General features: G+C 34.7%; 2 non-coding genes across 2 annotated transcripts; both read right to left on the reverse strand.

Annotated features, from left to right (window-relative positions):
- Positions 1–4,056: 4,056 nt before the first annotated feature.
- On the reverse strand, positions 4,057–4,163 carry LOC133793279 (small nucleolar RNA R71). The gene has a single exon (XR_009874731.1). It is a non-coding gene; the product is annotated as a small nucleolar RNA R71 (small nucleolar RNA).
- A 12,771-nt stretch (positions 4,164–16,934) lies between these two features.
- Positions 16,935–17,041, reverse strand: LOC133792991 (small nucleolar RNA R71). Its single transcript, XR_009874457.1, has one exon. It is a non-coding gene; the product is annotated as a small nucleolar RNA R71 (small nucleolar RNA).
- Positions 17,042–22,088: the final 5,047 nt, after the last annotated feature.

Genomic DNA, 22,088 nt, shown 5'->3' on the forward strand with positions numbered 1-22,088 from the left:
AAAAAAAAATTATACGAAGAACATGGGAAAGAAAAGAAAGGAGGTTGATCTAGAAAAAAAAAATCCACTATTTAATAAAATTACGGTACATATATATTTATAATGTATTTTCTTTTTAAGCTAAAATATAATAATAATAATTAACATTTTGTGATATATTCTAGGATTATAAAGTAGAATTAGGTTGGGTAATTAAAGCCAATATCCAGTTTCAATTCTATCCAGTATATTTTCTAACTCTGGAAGACAAAGAGGGAAGATTTTTTGAGGCAAAAGTTTATTGGGAAGGTGCTTTTAATTACAACATGGTACGTAATTATTATTATTTTTATATATAAAATCAAATATATAAAAAAAATAAAAGAAATTAATGCTCATATATAATAATGATAATATTAATGATGATCATTCGTTACTAATTTTTTTTTTTTCTTTTTCAGGTAGATTAGCAACTTCATCAACCTAAGCTCGAAGATATATTTTTTTTATGGTTGGTTAAAGCCCGAAGATATAATTTCTAGAAAATAAAATAATTATGTCATGTTTTTTTTATGGTTGGTTAAAGAAAAATGTTATTCTTTTAATTTTGCCAAATTTAAAAGATAGCTTTAATAAGATTAATTAATTATTTTGAAAAGTGAGTTTCAAAATTTATGTATGCCATTTGATTAGTGCTCAAAAGATGTCATTTTATCAAGTTTAAGTTCAAATTAAATTAAGTTTTGAATAATATTTTCTTGAATTTATTATGATATATTCTTTAAATGGAAAATATTAGTTTTAATTTAATTTACATGAATTATAATGCATTTGAGCCTAATTAAAAGAAAAAAATATAAAAAAAAGAAAAGAAAATAATTAAACTTGAAAAATGACATTATTGTAGTTAACTTCTTTTTTTTGTTGTTTCATTTGAAGCCCAAAGGAGGCCCACGGTTCCAAGCCACAGCCAGCCGAGCGCGAGCCGAGCCTCCCTGCCGAGCCACCGCCTGTCAGCCTTCCTGCCAGCCTCCCTGCCAGCCAATCACGCCCTGCCACGTCGCCTCCTTCAGCTCCATCAATTAGCAAGTCTCAGCAAGCATTATTTCCCTCATTTGTTCCCTCATGTTAGTCCCTCCAACGGATTGCCAGGCCCAAAGGTCCAAAAGCCCAAATGCCCAAATGCATTCCTTCAGCAAGATAGCAAGCTCCCAACATGACCCAACTTCCAGCAGCCCAAATCCATTTTTCTCCTCTCCTAGCTAGTGCCTACGTGGCACCTCCTCATTGGCTGAAAGTGGGTCAAAACCCTCTTGTGTCACCAGCCATATTTTGTGGGTATTGGGTTTGTAAAATTGCTATTTTGAGCTTTAAAGCTCATGTTTTTGTGGTATTTTAGAAAAGGAGCATTTTGACTATACACAAAAATAGCTAGGGTAATATTAATAATAAGATTTGATTTTTCAAAATCATATCTTATTATTAATATTTCAGATTTATTTTGTAAACTCCATTTTGTTGTTTAATTTCTTTTTAGTCCTTTTCTCCATCTATAAATAGGGACACTCTCTTCACATTATGTATGTAATTTTTAGAGTAGTGAAACTATAGCAAAATTTCCACTCACTTTCTTCTCATATTTTCTTCTTAGAATTTTGTGAGAATCATGAGCATAATGGCCTAATCTTCCTAGGAAGATTAGGGATGATTCCATATGCAAGTGATGTTATTTTGCTACTTTGATTTACTATGTTCTTAATGTAATATATTTGGGTTATTTATGTTCTTTCATCTCTATCTTTATTTTGTTATCTTTATTTACTTATGCTAATAGTATATAGGATTAGTCATGCTCTTTCTATGTGCTTCTAATTAGTAAAAGTAATATTGATACATAATTTTATGTCTAATCTTCTATTGCATTATTGCCCTTGGGTATTTTGTCATTTTTAGATCTTTCATAAGATTAACTTTGTGCTTTCAAAGTAAAGAACTTTATAACTCAAATGGACTTTTGTTAGAAAAGAATATGGATTTTAATGTTAGATTTTCCAAGTAAATGTTGGGATGTGAACTATTTACTTGTGTATTTTTGTAAATCAAGTAACTAAGTAACTAAGCAAGCATATGGATGATTCTTGAAACATTTCCATTTCTCAAACTCTTAATTACATCTTACCTTTATTTCACTTATTTCATTTCATCACTTTATCAAAATACAATACCAAAATCTCAACCATCTTTCCATTTACAATTTTATTTACTTCTTGTTACTAACTTTTTGTGTTATTTTCTACTAACCTTTTGATTTTAGGTTACCTTCTTGTGGATCGACCGCCCGATCTTTCTACAACTACTGCTTAGTGTAGTCACATTTTGGGCGTTAAACAAATTTTGGCGCCGTTGCCGGGGAGGTAAATTTTCAAAGGTTTAGTGAAATTTTTACAAAAATATTAGTAACTTTATTTGTATTTTTGTTGGACTAAATATTGTGTTAGTATTTTTTTTATTTACTATTTTTTTTTAATTAATTAGATTATTATTATAACAAAAATAAAAAGAAAAAAAAACTAAAAAAATATATATATATTTCTTTACTTATATATATTATTTTTTTTCTTCTTTTCTTTTTCTTCTCTCTTTTACACTTTCTTTTTTTTTCGGTAACCAAAATATATATATATTTATATTTATATTCATAAATATATATATACATATCTTAAAAAAAAAAAAAAAAAAAAACTAAAAAAAAAATATATATATATAGTTATTCTTATTTCTATTTCTTTTTTTTTTTCCTTTTCCATTTCCCTCTTTTTTTTTTGTTAAAAAAAAAAAAAACCATATATATTTATATAATTTTTTTTTATTCTTACACAATTTTTCTTTCTTAATTTCTCTTCTATTTTTTTTTATTTTGTCTTGTGTTTTTCTTATTATTTTGTTACTTAGTTTAGGTTTTTCTTTTCCTTTGCCTTAGTTTGCCTTAGAATTTAGGTTTTAAAAAAAAAAACAAAACAACATAAAATTGCATAAAATTGTTCATAAAATTTCAATCATAAAACACTTAGTATTGGGAACAATTGTGTAATATTACAAATGGTAGAAACCGATATTGTTCTGTCTAGAAAGATTGGTTGTTAAATAAGGTTTGTGATAGCGTTACCCTCCACACTTACCTGGGAACCTCGGGGAGTTCTGTCTAGGCAAGTGTGGGCCTAAAGCGGTACCTTGGCAACCTTCCCAATCGGCCTGGGAACATTTCGGCATCTACCTTTGCACTATTACATTGTTGAACTTATTACTATAAGAAAACCAAGCTTGTTTTGTCAAAATAAGCAATTTCACGTTGCTTAAAGGTTGTTTGGTCGAAAATGTTGACTTGTGATCCACCATACTTACTCAGTAACCTCGGGGAGTTCTAGTAAGGCGTTGGAGATCACCTGAAAACCTCCAATTCTACCTGGGAACAAGTTTAACAAAAAAAAAATCAATCAAAAAAATTAAAAATTAAAAAAAGAAAAATAAATTAAAAAAAAAAAGACATAAAATAAATCTAATTCTGATTTCCGAGAGTGGATGAATCATCACGAAACTTCCAGTGACACTTCTTCCAATTCATCTGCCACTCCTACCGGAACTCCTTCCACCATTCCTGCTTCTCCACAAACTTTCGCTGATAATAACCCATTCGCAATGGCTCGCAATGATGAAATCCAACCCAGAACTCTCAATGACTACCTCCATTCTACTCGCACTTCCACGCCTTCATGCATTATCTTCCCTCCTAATATGCCCGCATTAGACTTTAAACCTGGCATGATTCAACTCCTGCCTACATTTCATGGAATGGAAAACGAAAGCCCATACGTGCATATCAGGGAATTCGAGGAGGTGGTAGCCACGTTCTATAACCGAGCCGACAATGCCGATGCTGTGCGACTGAAGTTCTTCCCTTTGTCCTTGAAGGACAAAGCCAAAAGCTGGTTGTACTCTTTGAGACCTAGGTCGATTGGAACATGGGAGGAGATGACCAAATCTTTCTTTCTGAAACACTTCCCCAGCCATAAGACCAACAGTCTAAAACGACAGATTTCCACATTCTCCCAAAAAGACAATGAAACGTTCTATCAAGTCTGGGAAAGATTCAAAGATCTGTTAAATCAGTGCCCGCACCATGGCTATGAGAACTGGCGCTTGGTCAGTTACTTCTATGAAGGCCTCACGAGTCGTGAGCGCCAGTTTGTAGAGATGCTATGCAATGGTGAATTCCTCGAAAAAGAGCCAGACGATGCTCTTGAATATCTCGAAGAAACTGCGCAAAAATCTCACACCTGGACTGGTCCAAGTGCTACTGACAGCACCAACCGACACAAACCATCAGGGATCTATCAACTTCGAGAAGAGGATAGTATTAAGGCCCAACTCGAAGCTTTGAAAAAGCAGTTTGAGGTCTTAATGACGAAAAATGGGCAAAAGTCACACATGGTCGCTCAGGCGGAACCGCAAGAACCTTGCTTTGTTTGTGGAGGGACGGAGCACTTAGCTAAGGACTGCTTAGCTTTGAATGAAATGAGGGGGGTTTATGAGGAGCAATGCAATGCCTTAGGGGCATACAACAAGCCATTCTCCCATACGTACAACCCTGGTTGGAGAAACCACCCAAATTTCAGTTGGAGAGATTCCAACCAAGCTCAATCGTCTGGAGGCCAATGGAGAAATGAGCAATAAGTTCAACCATCAAAGGCGTATTCTACACCTCATTACAATGCTCATCCACAACGAAATTCTCTCGAGAATACTCTTCATGCATTCATGGAGGAACAATCCAAACTGAATCGCCAAATGATGGAAGAAATCAAGGACATGAAATGTCAATTCTCAAAATTGACTGAATCCTTGGCTATTCCGGAAAAAGGTAAACTTCCTTCCCAACCAAAACTCAATGTTCAAGGTCAACACATGGCCCAATCTTCAAATTCAAATGATCAAAATGTCAAGGAAGTGAATGCCATCACGACGAGAAGCGGTAAAACTTTGCCAGACCCACCCATAAAATCCAACTCTCCCAGTATTCCAAAAGCCATTCCTGAAAATCCACCACTCAATGCCACTCCAAAGGTACCATTTCCCCAAGCTTTGAAACCTGTTGGGAAACTTCCCGATAACCGAGCTGAACTCCTTGAGCACTTGACACAAGTGAAGATTAATCTTCCTTTGCTTCACATCATTGAACAAGTGCCTGCTTATGCCAAAATCATCAAGGATCTTTGGACTGCAAAAAGGAAGCACCATGTCAAGAAGACCGCCTTCTTGACCGAGCAAGTGAGTGCGGTGATTGAACAAAAGACACCGCCAAAATACAAAGATCCCGGTTGTCCCACCATTTCTTGCCAAATTGGGACCCATGAAGTCAGCCAAGCCTTACTTGATCTTGGCGCGAGTGTCAATCTCATGCCTTATTCTGTATACTCGCAACTCGGTCTTGGAGAAATGAAGCCAACATCTGTTGTACTACAGCTTGCTGATCGTTCCACCAAAAAGCCTAGGGGTATCGTTGAGGATGTATTGGTTCAAATTGAAAAATTCTATTACCCCGTGGATTTTCTTATTCTTGATACCCAATCTGTGGTGAACATGGAGTCTAAAATTCCTATTATCCTCGGAAGACCATTCCTTGCTACTGCAAATGCTTTGATCAATTGTCGGAATGGTCTAATGAAGATATCGTTTGGAAACATGACTCTTGAAGTCAATATCTTCCACATTGGGAAACAACCCCGAGAAGATGATGAATGTTACCAAACATTCATGATTGACTCTTTAATTCCCGAGGAGGTTCAATTGCGAAACAACTTTGATAATCTTGATGAACTCCTCCTTCTGTCAGACAATGAAAGTCCCAGTTCTATTGAGTCTACTCTTGCAATATCAGATCGCATAGACTCACGCAATAGAAGGACTCAGTTTTGGCAACCTCGCTTTGAAGAGCTACCTTGCGAGAGGGCACAGCCGAAAACTTCAGCCGAAGAGGTTCCAACTGTTCAATTGACCCAACTTCCTGAGGGTTTGAAACATGCCTTCTTGGGAGACGGTGAAACCTTTCCCGTTATCATCTCATCCAACCTTCAAAATTCTCAAGAATTGCAGTTACTCGAGCTATTGCGAGCACATAAATCTGCGATAGGTTGGACGCTTGCTGATATCAAAGGTATTAGCCCGTTAATTTGCTCCCATCGGATCAATCTGGAGGACGAGGCTCTCCCTCGAAGAGACCCTCAAAGGCGACTGAACCCCACGATGAAAGAGGTTGTAAAAAATGAAGTTTTGAAATTGCTAGATGCTGGTATTATTTACCCGGTGGCAGATAGCAAATGGGTAAGTCCAACTCAAGTTGTGCCAAAGAAATCTGGTGTCACCGTTATCCAAAATGAAAAAGGGGTCCTTGTCCCCACAAGAACGGTGACGGGGTGGCGAATGTGCATTGATTATAGAAAATTGAATGCCGCCTCCCGCAAAGATCATTTTCCACTCCCATTCATTGATCAAATCCTTGAACGCGTAGCTGGTCATCCTTTCTATTGCTTTCTTGATGGTTATTCTGGCTATTATCAAATTGAGATTGCATTGGAGGATCAAGATAAGACCACTTTCACTTGTCCCTTTGGCATGTTTGCCTTTCGGCGTATGCCATTTGGCTTGTGTAATGCACCAGCTACTTTCCAAAGATGCATGATGAGCATCTTTAGTGACATGATTGAAAAATCAATGGAAGTATTCATGGATGACCTAACCGTTTTTGGCAACTCCTTCGAGACATGTCTTCTTCATCTTGAAGCTGTTTTAAAACGATGCATCGAGAAGGGACTTGTCCTCAATTGGGAGAAATGCCACTTCATGGTATCTTCCGGCATAGTCTTAGGTCACATTGTTTCTGAAAAAGGAATTGAGGTTGATCAATCCAAAGTCGACCTTATCTCCAACCTGCCGACTCCTAAGACTGTCAAAGACGTTAGGTCATTTCTTGGTCATGCTGGATTCTATAGGAGGTTCATACAAAATTTTTCAATGATTGCTCGTCCGCTGAGCAACCTCCTAGCCAAAGATGTTACCTTTGAGTGGACACCTAAGTGTGAGGAATCCTTTCGAGCGCTTGTCAATTCGCTCACTTCCGCTCCCATCATTCAGTCACCCGATTGGAGTCTTCCTTTCGAGATCATGTGTGACGCCAGCAACTTTGCTGTGGGAGCTGTGCTAGGGCAACGAAGGGAGGGGAAACCCTTTGTTGTCTATTATGCAAGTCGAACTCTCAATAGTGCTCAAATGAACTATTCCACTACTGAAAAAGAGTTGCTTGCCGTTGTCTTTGCCCTTGACAAATTCCGATCTTATTTGATTGGATCGCCTATTACGATCTTCACCGATCACTCCGCCCTTAAGTATCTCCTTTCCAAAAAGGATGCTAAGGCGCGATTAATACGGTGGATCCTTCTCCTGCAAGAATTTGACATAACGATCAAAGATAAGAAAGGTGTTGAAAATGTCGTCGCAGACCATTTGTCCCGACTTGAATTCAACGATCCCGCTGACGGTCCACCTATTCATGATGATTTCCCCGATGAACAATTGCTTTCTATTGCTAAGTTGCCGTGGTACGCTCACATTGTAAACTACTTAGTAACAGGTGACCTCCCATCTGAATGGAGTTCACAAGACAAACGCAAATTTCTGGTCGAGGTGCGCAATTTCTTTTGGGATGACCCATACTTATTCAAGTATTGCCCCGACCAAATCATGCGAAGATGCATTCACGACGATGAGGTGTCTAGTGTGCTGAATTTTTGCCACAATGATGCTTGTGGTGGTCACTTCTCTGTGAAGAAAACCGCTGCAAAAATCTTGCAATGCGGCCTTTACTGGCCCACCTTGTTCAAAGACACCAATGATTTCTGTCGTTCTTGTGTAAGGTGCCAAAAGTTAGGATCCTTATCCCGTTGGCACATGATGCCCTTGAACCCAATTCTTGTTATTGAAATATTTGATTGTTGGGGGATAGACTTTATGGGACCGTTTCCACCTTCTTTTGGCTACCTTTACATTCTTCTCGCTGTGGATTATGTTTCCAAATGGGTCGAGGCTGTACCATGTCGAACCAATGATAACGCTACAGTTGTCAAATTCTTGAAAGAAAATGTGTTATCAAGGTTCGGTACCCCTCGCGCTATCATCAGTGATCAAGGCACTCATTTTTGCAACCGATCCTTTGAGGCTCTTATGCGCAAGTACGGTGTACTTCATAAAGTTGCAAATGCCTATCATCCACAGACCAATGGTCAGACCGAGTTAGCCAATAGGGAGATAAAACACATTCTGGAAAAGACGGTAAATCCCGACCGCAAAGATTGGTCTACACGACTTCTAGACGCTCTTTGGGCATACCGCACTGCTTTCAAGTCCCCTCTTGGGATGTCTCCCTATCGGCTCGTCTTTGGAAAAGCCTGCCATTTACCTGTCGAGCTCGAGCATAAAGCATATTGGGCTATCAAAGCCCTAAAATTTGATCTGAATGCCGCAGGTATCAATCGCAAACTCCAGTTGTCCGAAATTGAGGAATTGAGAAACGATGCATATGACAATTCCCGGATTTATAAGGAAAAATTGAAAATCGCTCACGACAAACAAATCCTGCGAAAACACTTTGAGCCAAATCAAAAAGTGCATCTGTACGACTCTCGCTTGCACTTGCATCCCGGTAAACTGCGATCGCGATGGACTGGTCCATTTGTAGTAAAGCAAGTATTCTCCAACGGTTCGGTGGAGGTCGAGGATCCAACTGATGGGAGAATTTTTCGCGTCAATGGCCAACGGCTGAAGCATTACATTGAGAGTGTGAGTCATGTTGAAGAGGTCCTTCTTAAGGACCCAATCTATACACTCTGACGTTCTGAATGGTTTGTTGTTGTTCTTTTTATTTTTCTTTTTCATTAGCTTTATTTTTCTGTCTTTCTTTTATTTTTGTATGCTTTTCGTTTTTGTATTTTGTTTTGGGGTTTTGTTACCAGGCTATTTTCGCTCTCACCTCATGGACATGGTCATCATCCAGGTGTTCTCTTTCCTTATCTGTTTCATTGCTTATTCATTTTGACATTGAGGACATTGTCTGATTTTTGGTTGGGGGTGGTGAGCATGCATTGGCTTTCATTTGGAAAATCTTATTGTTATGTCATTAGCATTCATTTGGAAAACATTATTGTCTTGTTGATTTTTTAAGTCAAATTTTCTCAAAATTATCTAAGCATGAGTATAATTTGTTGGTTTGAGTCAGTTTTTACTATGTTTAGCTATTAAGAAGTGATTTTCAGAGTTATTTTGTGCACTTTCCAAACATATGATAAATAAATTGGTTGTTAACACAAATAGTTGAGAGAAATTTCAAGTTTAAAGTTTTTCATTTCTTGGTGAGTTGTGAGAGTTGAGAAAACAACTTTTTGAACTTTTATTGATCATTTGAGTTGGTAAAGTCACATATTTGGAATTTAAGACATGACATTTACTAGAGGGATATCTTTCATTTAAGAAAAGTCTTTGTAATAAATTTGTGTTCTATTTATTGTGTTGTATTTGTAATTTCCTTTTTATTTTTGTGTTGTCTCTTGTCAAAAAAAAAAAATAATAATAATGAAAAAATAATAATAATAAAAAAAAAGAAAGAAGAAAACAAAAGAAAAAAAAAATGAAAAAAAAAAAGAGAACAAGAGCAACACTTCTTTCTATTACTTTGTAGTTGTTGAAAAAAAAATACATATATATATTTTATTACTATTATTTTGTGTAATTGTATTAAAAAAAAAAAAAAACTATTATCATTATAGTTCACTTTCTTATTTATCATTGTTAGTTAGTTGTCATTTTGCTCTTAGAGCCTTCTCATGTAAATCCCAAAGGTTGTTTGTCATTTGAATTCCAATAAGTTGATTTGCCTATCTTGTGATCAATATTTGTTCAAATTGCTTGTCCTAAAAAGTTTATCTTTTCTCATTTGAGCGTAAACTGTTACATTTCCAACTCCAAGAGTGTAATCCTTCCCATACAACACTTTCAATGCCCGTGAGGAATTTGGAGTTGAGATCTTTATACTTTTGAGATTTTTCGATACTATTTGTGTTATGACTTGTGAGAAAAAAAGAATATGGTTTGGTGCACACACACACAACTCTGAAATCGCAACTATAGTAGCTTAGATAGTAATTTCTGACTTCTTGCTGATAATTTGAAAAGGTTTAGATGATTTTGCTTGATTTTACTTGATTATTCAACTTGACAATTTTCTTTTTCGCTTGAACTGCTAGGGACTAGCAATAAGCTGGTTGGGGGTTGTGATTAGTGCTCAAAAGATGTCATTTTATCAAGTTTAAGTTCAAATTAAATTAAGTTTTGAATAATATTTTCTTGAATTTATTATGATATATTCTTTAAATGGAAAATATTAGTTTTAATTTAATTTACATGAATTATAATGCATTTGAGCCTAATTAAAAGAAAAAAATATAAAAAAAAGAAAAGAAAATAATTAAACTTGAAAAATGACATTATTGTAGTTAACTTCTTTTTTTTGTTGTTTCATTTGAAGCCCAAAGGAGGCCCACGGTTCCAAGCCACAGCCAGCCGAGCCACCTAGCCGAGCGCGAGCCGAGCCTCCCTGCCGAGCCACCGCCTATCAGCCTTCCTGCCAGCCTCCCTGCCAGCCAATCACGCCCTGCCACGTCGCCTCCTTCAGCTCCATCAATTAGCAAGTATCAGCAAGCATTATTTCCCTCATTTGTTCCCTCATGTTAGTCCCTCCAACGGATTGCCAGGCCCAAAGGTCCAAAAGCCCAAATGCCCAAATGCATTCCTTCAGCAAGATAGCAAGCTCCCAACGTGACCCAACTTCCAGCAGCCCAAGTCCATTTTTCTCCTCTCCTAGCTAGTGCCTACGTGGCACCTCCTCATTGGCTGAAAGTGGGTCAAAGCCCTCTTGTGTCACCAGCCATATTTTGTGGGTATTGGGTTTGTAAAATTGCCATTTTGAGCTTTAAAGCTCATGTTTTTGTGGTATTTTAGAAAAGGAGCATTTTGACTATACACAAAAATAGCTAGGGTAATATTAATAATAAGATTTGATTTTTTAAAATCATATCTTATTATTAATATTTCAAATTTATTTTGTAAACCCCATTTTGTTGTTTAATTTCTTTTTAGTCATTTTCTCCATCTATAAATAGGGACACTCTCTTCACATTATGTATGTAATTTTTAGAGTAGTGAAACTATAGCAAAATTTCCACTCACTTTCTTCTCATATTTTCTTCTTAGAATTTTGTGAGAATCATGAGCATAATGGCCTAATCTTCCTAGGAAGGTTAGGGATGATTCCATATGCAAGTGATGTTATTTTGCTACTTTGATTTACTATGTTCTTAATGTAATATATTTGGGTTATTTATGTTCTTTCATCTCTATCTTTATTTTGTTATCTTTATTTACTTATGCTAATAGTATATAGGATTAGTCATGCTCTTTCTATGTGCTTCTAATTAGTAAAAGTAATATTGATACATAATTTTATGTCTAATCTTCTATTGCATTATTGCCCTTGGGTATTTTGTCATTTTTAGATTTTTCATAAGATTAACTTTGTGCTTTCAAAGTAAAGAACTTTATAACTCAAATGGACTTTTGTTAGAAAAGAATATGGATTTTAATGTTAGATTTTCCAAGTAAATGTTGGGATGTGAACTATTTACTTGTGTATTTTTGTAAATCAAGTAACTAAGTAACTAAGCAAGCATATGGATGATTCTTGAAACCTTTCCATTTCTCAAACTCTTAATTACATCTTACCTTTATTTCACTTATTTCATTTCATCACTTTATCAAAATACAATACCAAAATCTCAACCATCTTTCCATTTACAATTTTATTTACTTCTTGTTACTAACTTTTTGTGTTATTTTCTACTAACCTTTTGATTTTAGGTTACCTCCTTGTGGATCGACCGCCCGATCTTACTACAACTACCGCTTAGTGTAGTCACATTTTGGGCGTTAAACACCATTTGTATGATTTAAGATAGTAAATGAAGACTAATTTTGTCAATGTCAAAATGGGAACAAATGCATACTACTAACAAAAGTAGAGGGGCAAAATGACTAATTGTTCTACAACTCCTCATAAACTCTAGTTAGAGATATAAGTTATGGGGGGAATTCTCCTGTAGGTGCTTCACTTTAAGTCCTACTGGTGGGACTCTCAATATTTTCAACCCGTGAGCAGTTTTTGGCGCAATTTTTTTTTATGACCGTGTATATTGTAGCTATTTAGAGCATCTGCAAATTTTCAGAAAATTCCAAATAATTTACAGTATCGAAAACTAAGTTCAAACATGTTGTTGCACGCGTGACTAATTTTTTTTATGCGCGTGGAAATCAACATATTTGAACCTAGATTTCGGTACTGTAAACTATTCAAAATTTTCTGAAAATTTGCAAGATGCTCTAAATAGCTAGCTACAATATACACGGTCATAAAAAAAACCGCGCTGGAAACTATTCACAAGTCGAGAACACTTAGAGCCCCACCGGTAGGGCTTAAAGTGAAGCCCCTATAGAAGAATTGTCCTAAGTTATGGTCCCAGATTGAATAAATTAATTGTTCTACAAATCCTCATAAACTCTAGTAAGAGATGCCATCCATGTGCAAGCACCCAATAGTTCCATGGTCATGTCGCGTGTAATGTCCCAAATTTCCTAATAAGGTTTAAGACCTTGATTAGGAGGCCAGGAGGGCCATAAATGATTTATTATGATATTTAATGATTATATGCATGTTTACGTGAATTATATTATTATATGATGGTGAATGCATGCATATGGGCTCATATTTATAGTGTAAGGGCATTTTGGTAATTTGGCCACTGTGGGCGTACTTGTATAATTTGGGTGCGTGAGTGTGATTAATTAATATAGCCACATTATAAGGTGGATTGGCTCGAGCTATCGACATGAGATGTAAGTGTTCGGTCTAGTCATAACGGGTTTAAGCTCAGGGCTCGAGGTGAGTCTCGGGGTGAAATTAATGATTATAGCGTTACCGGGGATTAAAGGGTAATGAGATGTGAGTTATTGGTGTTTGAGGATACTGAGATTAGCGGGAATTGGGAAGCGTTAATTATGATTAACGGGTTAAGCTAAAAGTACCAATTATACCCCTAGAGTGGCTTGAAAGGCTTTAGATGACATAAGGGCATTTTGGTCTTTTAACCCTAAGGATATATATGATATGAAGGCTGTAGATTGATATTAAAAACAGAGCCTATATTTTCATTCTCCCTTCCATCCCGTACAAGCTTCTTCCCTCACCTTTCTTTGAAATTTTGAGAGCTCAAATGGAGGTGTTGAGCTAGGGGATTAAAGGTGGCAGCTAGGGAACCTGTAACAACCATCAAAGGGGACTTAAAACAGGATTCAAGGTGAGTTATAGTCACTTACTTCAGGTGGTGCTCTGTTTTCAAGCTTTGGTTTTCAGCTTTTGATCTTTGTTAGAAGCTTGGATTCAAAGGGGTTTTGATGGAGTATAGGATTGGGTTTTGATGAGGGGAGGTTATGAGTGTTGTCTAGGGGTTTAATTATAGGTTTGGAGGAGGTTTGGAGATGGTTTGAGGGACTGGTTTGAGAGGGAAAACACAGGGTTAAAATTCTGGTGCGTGTGGCTGACTTAGCTGGTCTGGGCTGGGCGCCGCGGCGCAGCAGGGGTGCGCCGCGGCCCTTGGTGTCTGATAACTCTACAAAATAGAGTTATTTTACCATGTTTTACATGCTAATTGTTGCTTAGTTCATGAGTTTTTAATTAACTTATTAAGTTTTTATGTAATTTTTAATTTATTAGTCTTATTGTAGTTTTCTAGATTTTTATATGTTTTTATAGATATGTTATTATAATATGTTGTAGTTTAATTATTTAAAATTAGTATTGTTAGTTTGAATGCTAAAAATATGATTTTATTGAAATTAAATGTTATGTAAATTAAATTTTAATTAATGTTTTCATGGGAGTTATATGATATATTTTATTAATGAAAATATTTAATTTTAATTTAGTTTATAATTTATTGTGTAGGAAAATTATTGCCCTTGAAAAGCAAGAAAATCAAAGGAAAGATGGTAATTTTGAAAGAAAGTAACAAGAAAAATGGTGTTTCTCCAAAAGCCCAACCACGTGAGGCCCACTCTAGGCCCAACCCGTGGCCCCCCCTCCAACACCCAACCACCACATTGCTGCCATTTCCCTTATTGAGCCCAACAAAAATACATTTTGTCCCTTTGTCCCCTATGACAAAAATGCCAACTTTTTACCCTTTTTCCTACACATTTTCACCACAACATCATCATTACACCCTATAATTTACCTCTACATACCATATTTATTTTATTTAATTAATCTAATCAATTTAATTAATTTAAATTGATTATTTTAATAAACTCACTTTGGCTATAAATATGGACTTTCAAGACCATTTTTGGGGTGCTTAATTTTTTGGTTACCATCTTTTTCTCTCATTTTCTCTCTACCATTCTCTCTTCCATTTGGGTTTTTCAAGAGCATTTTGCAAGTATGTATGTCATTTATTTTGTAATTTCTATTCTAGTTATGTGCTTCTAATCTTTTTCATAAGATTATTAAGATCATGATGAAGCAACTTGTAACTAGGTAATATTTATGTTGTATGTTGATTTCCCTTGTAATGCAACAAAGTCTATGGATTTTTCTTCTTCATATATTTCTTTCATCTTAAATATCTTGTATTTTAGATTGTTAGAACATTTTTACACTTTGTTCTTCATTAGTGCATAAACATAATATTCTTTGTGTAAGATGTGTCATTAAATTGTACACATCCATGCTTAGAACAAAAATATTATGTTTTGCCTTATAAATAATGTTCATTGATTTATTTGTTATTTCATTAGATTGATTTACACTAAATGCTTTGAAATTATAATTTTGAAAAGTGAAGAAAAATCCTATCTTTTTATAAGAAAATTGTGCTTAAAATTATAAATATTTTTGGAAAATGATAGTTTAAATTATTTTAACTATCACTAAAACTTGGGAATCAATATACTAATAAATATTATTAAACTTACATTTTGTGGATTCTAGTATCTTAATAATCTTTTCTTTTAATACTTATTTTCAACTCATTATTGGTATATTTTCATTATCTTAAAAAGCTTTATTTTTCAATATTTCATTTTATGTTCATACTATTAAAACTTATCAATCTTTGGAACTAGGTTAGAATTTATTACTTTTGATTTAAAATAGTTTCATTTTCGATTTTAGACAACTCCTTTGGGTTCGACATCCTTGCTTACGATCACTATTCTATATGGACGATTCGTGCGCTTGCGATATATAAATTTTTAAACATACCCGTTTAGGGTCCATCAAGTTTTTGGCGCCGTTGCCGGGGAGTTGCAAGAGAAAAGAAACGAATTTATCTCAAGGTTAGTGAATTCTTCTACTAGTTATTTTAATTTTTTTTACACTTAAAAAAAAAAACAAAAAAATATATATCTATAAAATCTAAAAAAAAAAAAAAGATAAAAAGAAATTTGGGACGGTTCAACCACCCATAAAAAAAAATATATACTTATATTTATATTTATTGTTTTTTTTTTTAGTTGACGGCACTTGTGCCTCCTATCTATCCTTTTAATTTTTATAGTCGATGGCACTTGTGCCTCCTAATTTTGTTATAATTTTGTTGTAATTTTATTTCTTTTATATCTTTGTTAATTGATGGCACTTGTGCCTCTTGACATTTGTTGTAATTTTCTTTATTTATATTGTTGTAATTTTTATTTTATTTAATTTCCGCAAATTACTAGTTGATGGCAATTTTGCCTCCTAGCTAGTTGATGGCAATTTTTGCCTCCTAGTCCTCTATCTTATGTTTAAGTTGATGGCACTTGTGCCTCCTAGTTTTTACCTTAATTTTGTTATGGTTGATGGCATGCTATGCCTCCCTACTCTTGCTTAAATTTTAGTCTTATTTAATTTTTGCCTTATTTTTCTTTGTCTTCTTTAATATTTTAGCGTAATATTGTGAAAAATACTTGAAAAAAAAAAAAAAAAAAAACCTAAATCTTGTCCTTTCACCATAAGCAATTCTTGCTTAAAGGAAATTTGACCAAAATTCCCATCCGCCTCTACTAATTAACCTCGGGGAGTTGTTAGTAGTGCGCGAGTAAGTGGAATCAAATAGGCCTGGGGACAAGTAAACCATAAGAATTATATTGTTGTGAAATCTCTAAAAATTCTAAGTATGCTCTGTGGTTGCGGTTTTAACTGATCTTCCACATCAGAAAATTGTTTGTTTGAGATTATCCTTGTTGCCTTGTTTGTGAAAAATTGTATGCATCATTGGGAACGTAACTCTAAAAAATGATTAGTAAAAAGACGTTTATCTTTGTTTGAAATTGAAAGTGTTAGTAAAAATTTGAGCATCATGGAACCTATTGCTAATATTGTTGATGAAAATGTTGTGCCTGAAAAAACTTTGCTTGAATATTTTGCACCTATTTCATCTAATGCTCCTTCATGCATTGTTTTACCTACTACTTCTGCTACTCATTTTGAGCTTAAACCCGCAATCATTCAATTATTGCCATCTTTTTATGGGTTAGATAGAGAGGATCCTTACATGCATGTCAAAGATTTCTTAGAAATTTGCTCAACATTTAAATTTCAAAATTTTTCTGATGAGTCGGTCAAACTAAGATTGTTCCCTTTTTCATTAAAAGACAAATCAAAAGCCTGGTTAAATTCCCTTCCCACGGGGTCTATAACTACATGGGATCAACTTTATAATAAATTCTTACTGAAATTTTTTCCTATGTCTAAAACTGATAGTCTAAGGAGAGAAATCTCCGAGTTTTTTCAAAAAGATAATGAAGAGTTTTATGAATGTTGGGAAAGATTTAAAGATTTATTATTAAAATGTCCTCATCATGGTTTTGAAAAATGGAGACTTGTAAAATATTTTTATGATGGTTTGACTCCCTCTAATCGTCAAATGATTCAATCTATGCATACTGGAAAATTTTTAAAATTTCAAGGACAAGAGGCGTGGGACGCCCTTGAAGATTTATCTGTCAATTCACAACAATGGAATTATTTTGATCCTAGGTCTAGGTCAACTAATTCACCAAAAAGAGGAGGAAGGTATGAAGTAAAAGAAGAATTAGACTTAAGAACATCCTTAGATAAATTAGCGAGAAAAGTAGAAGCTTTAGCCATAAGCCAAACTATAAACTCTCCAATTCAACCTAGAAAAGATGTTTGTTCTATATGTTCTAGTCCTTGCCATAATACCCAATCATGCCCTTCCTACCAAGAAGCCTTTTCTGAGGAGGCCAATGCACTTCATACTTATGGGAAACCAAATGATAGCCCATTTTCGTCCACCTACAATCCAAATTGGAGAAACCATCCGAACTTTTCATGGAGACAAAACCAACCCCAAATGAATCAAGGGCACCAATACAACACACAAAACCAAGCTCATGCCCCACAAAATCAACCATATTCGCAACAAAGAAAACCTTCCTTAGAAGATACTTTACAACAATTTATGCAATCCACCCAACAAATCCTACAAAATCAATCTCAATCTATTACCAAACTCGAGACACAAGTAGGACAACTCGCCACTGCTTTAGCTGATAGAGAAAAAGGAACATTCCCTAGTCAACCTATCCCTAATCCAAAAGGTCAATATGAGATAGGAAAGTCTAGTCATAATGGAGAAGTCAAATCAATTTCAACTCTTAGGTCTGGAAAGAAAATTGTCAAACCCGATTACATACCCGAGGTTGAAAATGAAAAAGAAAAAGAAAAGAGTCAGCCTCCTAGTTCTAATCTCAATGACTCATCAAACAAAGAAACTCCAATCCATCCTTTCATTCCAAAAGCCCCATTCCCACAAAGATTACTTCCAATTAAAAAAGGCAGCCAATATAATGACATCTTAGAAGTTTTTAAACAAGTTAGTATCAATATCCCTTTCTTAGATGCCATTAAACAAATTCCTGCCTACTCTAAATTTTTAAAGGATCTCTGTACTGTTAAAAGAAACACTAATGTTCCTAAAAAGGCGTTTTTAACTGAACAAGCTAGTTCCATTATTCAATATAAGAGTCTTGTTAAATATAAAGATCCTGGGTGTCCCACAATTTCATGCATTATTGGTGATCATTTTATTAACAAAGCTTTACTTGATTTGGGTGCTAGTGTAAATTTATTGCCTTATTCTGTTTATAAGCAACTTGGTCTTGGTGAGCTAAAACCTACCTCTATAACTCTTCAATTAGCCGATCGTTCTGTAAAAATTCCTAGAGGCATTATAGAGGATGTTTTGATAAAAGTTGATAAATTTTATTTTCCTGTTGACTTCATTGTTCTTGATACTCAACCTGTGGAAAATATGCATGCTCAAATTCCTATCATTTTAGGTAGACCATTCTTAGCTACATCTAATGCAATCATAAATTGTCGTAATGGTGTTTTGAAATTATCTTTTGGAAATATGACTGTTGAATTGAATGTTTTTAATGTGGTTAAATCTGTTGAGTGTGAAGAAGTGCATGAAGTTAACATGATAGATAGTATTTGTGAAAATGATGGAAATGACTTATTTGATTTTTGTGAAAAATACTTTGGTATGAACTTGCATGTTGATGACTCTAATGATGATGTGAATTCTTTGGTAGAGCCTATACCCTTAAATGAAACCAAAGTTGAACCTTTTTCACCCTTAGGTCATGTTCAATCAATTTCTGAGTCTCCAAAGTTAGACCTTAAACCTTTGCCAGAAAATTTAAAATATGCTTTTCTAGGAGAGTCTGAAACCTTACCTGTTATCATAGCATCCGCTTTAGATAAAGAACAAGAAGGTAAATTGTTAGATGTCCTTAGAAAACATAAAGAAGCCATAGGTTGGACCATTGGAGACATTAAAGGAATTAGCCCATCCATATGTATGCATAGAATCCATCTAGAAGAGAATGCTAAAACCTCTCGGGAATGTCAAAGAAGATTAAATCCAAATATGAAAGAAGTAGTTAGAGAAGAGGTCATAAAATTGTTAGACGTAGGTATCATTTACCCTATTTCTGATAGTCAATGGGTTAGTCCAGTTCAAGTTGTGCCTAAGAAGTCTGGGATCACAGTTGTTGAAAATGAGAAAAATGAATTAATCCCTACTAGAGTACAAACAGGGTGGAGAGTGTGCATAGATTATAGAAAGTTGAATAATGTTACTAGAAAAGACCATTTTCCATTGCCTTTTATTGATCAAATGCTTGAACGATTAGCTGGCCATGCATATTATTGTTTTCTTGATGGGTATTCGGGGTATAACCAAATCCCCATCGCCCCAGAAGATCAAGAAAAGACTACTTTTACATGCCCTTTTGGAACTTTTGCATATCGTCGCATGCCCTTTGGATTATGTAATGCACCTGCGACTTTTCAAAGATGTATGATTTCGATTTTTTCTGACATGGTTGAAAGATTTCTTGAAGTATTTATGGATGATTTTTCTATGTTTGGTTCCTCTTTTGATGAATGTTTGCACCATCTTTCACTTGTTTTAATTCGTTGCAAAGAGAAAAACCTTGTGCTTAACTGGGAAAAATGTCATTTTATGGTTAAAAAAGGAATTGTTTTAGGTCATGTAATCTCATCTGATGGAATAGAAGTTGATAAAGCTAAAGTTGACCTTATTTCAAAACTTCCCCCACCTAAAACTGTGAAAGAAATTAGATCATTCTTAGGCCATGCCGGTTTTTATAGAAGATTTATAAAAGACTTTAGCAAAATTTCTCGGCCTTTATGCCATTTACTTGGAAAAGAAAATGCTTTTGTCTTTGATAGTAATTGCCATGTTGCCTTTGAAAAATTAAAAAATTTGTTGACTACTGCACCCATTATTCGACCTCCTGATTGGAAAATACCTTTTGAAATAATGTGTGATGCTTCTGATTATGCTATAGGTGCTGTCTTAGGACAAAGACTTGAAAAAATACCTCATGTAATTTACTATGCTAGCAAAACTTTAAATGATGCTCAATTAAATTACTCCACAACCGAAAAAGAATTGCTTGCTGTTGTTTTTGCATTGGAGAAATTTAGATCTTATTTGTTAGGATCTAAAATTATTGTCTATTCTGATCATGCTGCATTAAAATATCTCTTATCGAAAAAAGATGCTAAGTCTCGTTTGATCCGTTGGATCCTGCTTTTACAAGAATTCGACTTAGAAATACGTGATAAAAAAGGATCTGAAAATGTTGTTGCTGATCATTTATCTAGACTAGTTGTTGAAACTATACATGATTCCACTCCTATCACTGAAACTTTTCCTGATGAACAATTAATGCATATTTCTTCATTACCTTGGTATGCTGATATTGTTAATTATTTGGTCACTAAAGAAATACCATCTCATTGGTCTAAGCATGATAAATCTAAATTTTATTCTGAGGTGAAAAACTTTATTTGGGATGATCCTTACTTGTTTAAATACTGCCCTGATCAAATAATTAGAAGATGCATTCCAAACTGTGATCAGTCTAAAATCATATCTTTTTGTCATGATCATGCATGTGGAGGACATTTTAGTGGTAAGAAAACAGCTGCTAAAGTTTTACAATGTGTTTTTTATTGGCCTACTATCTTTCATGATACATATGTTTATTGTAAAGCTTGTGAACGTTGCCAAAAGTTAGGAAGTTTAACTAAAAGAAACATGATGCCTTTAAATCCTATTCTTATTATTGACATATTTGATGTTTGGGGCATTGATTTTATGGGACCATTTCCTAACTCTTTTGGTAATCTTTATATTCTTGTTGGAGTCGATTATGTATCTAAATGGGTTGAAGCTATTGCATGCCACACTAATGACCACAAAGTTGTGCTTCGTTTTTTGAAAGAAAATATATTTTCCCGTTTTGGTTCACCACGTGCTATAATTAGTGATAACGGTACTCACTTTTGTAATAAGCCATTTGAACATTTGATGAAACAATATGGCATTACACATAAAGTCTCAACACCATATCACCCACAAACTAGTGGTCAAGTTGAAGTGTCTAATAGGGAAGTTAAGCACATTTTAGAAAAAACTGTGAATCCAACTAGGAAAGATTGGTCCTTAAGACTCATTGATGCATTATGGGCGTATCGTACCGCGTACAAAACGCCCATTGGCATGTCACCCTACAGACTTGTGTATGGGAAGGCGTGCCATTTACCTGTTGAGTTAGAACATAGAGCCTTCTGGGCAATTAAGCAGTTAAATTTTTCTTTAGACAAAGCAGGTGAGAAACGAAAGCTTCAACTCAATGAACTAGACGAAATTAGGAATGATGCATATGACTATTCAAAAAAGTATAAGGATCGCATGAAATTTTACCATGATAAAAATATTTTGAGAAAAGATTTTTATCCAGGTCAGAAAGTCCTTTTATACAACTCTCGTTTGCATTTATTCCCGGGAAAGTTACGCTCTAGGTGGTCTGGTCCTTACATTGTTCGTATTGTTTTTTCACATGGAGCTATTGAAATTGAAAATCCTAAAAATGGTGATATATTTAAAGTTAATGGACAAAAATTAAAACCATTTTTGGAATTAAAAACTGATGAAGTGGATGAGATACTCCTTGAGGACCCTGTTTACCATGCTCTTTGATTCCTGTGTGATCTTGATAACTTGTGTTTTATTTGTATTGTTGTTTTATGTGCGATTTAATTTTTGTTAGTTGTATCCTGTTCTATCTTGTTCTATCTTCGCAATGCACAATATCGAGGTACGACCATTCTAAACTTTACACTCTTGTCAATTTTAATTTATATTTATATTTTGACACATTGAGGACAATGCTTAAATTAAGTTTGGGGGTATCGAGTTTTATTGTGTTTGTTTTGTGTTTTATTTATGTTTGCTTTGCATTGTTTTTAATGTTTTGTGTTTTATTTTATGTATGCTTGTTTGAAAAGA

This window comes from Humulus lupulus, chromosome 7 (genome assembly GCF_963169125.1).
Source record: "Humulus lupulus chromosome 7, drHumLupu1.1, whole genome shotgun sequence".
Lineage (NCBI taxonomy): Eukaryota > Viridiplantae > Streptophyta > Magnoliopsida > Rosales > Cannabaceae > Humulus > Humulus lupulus.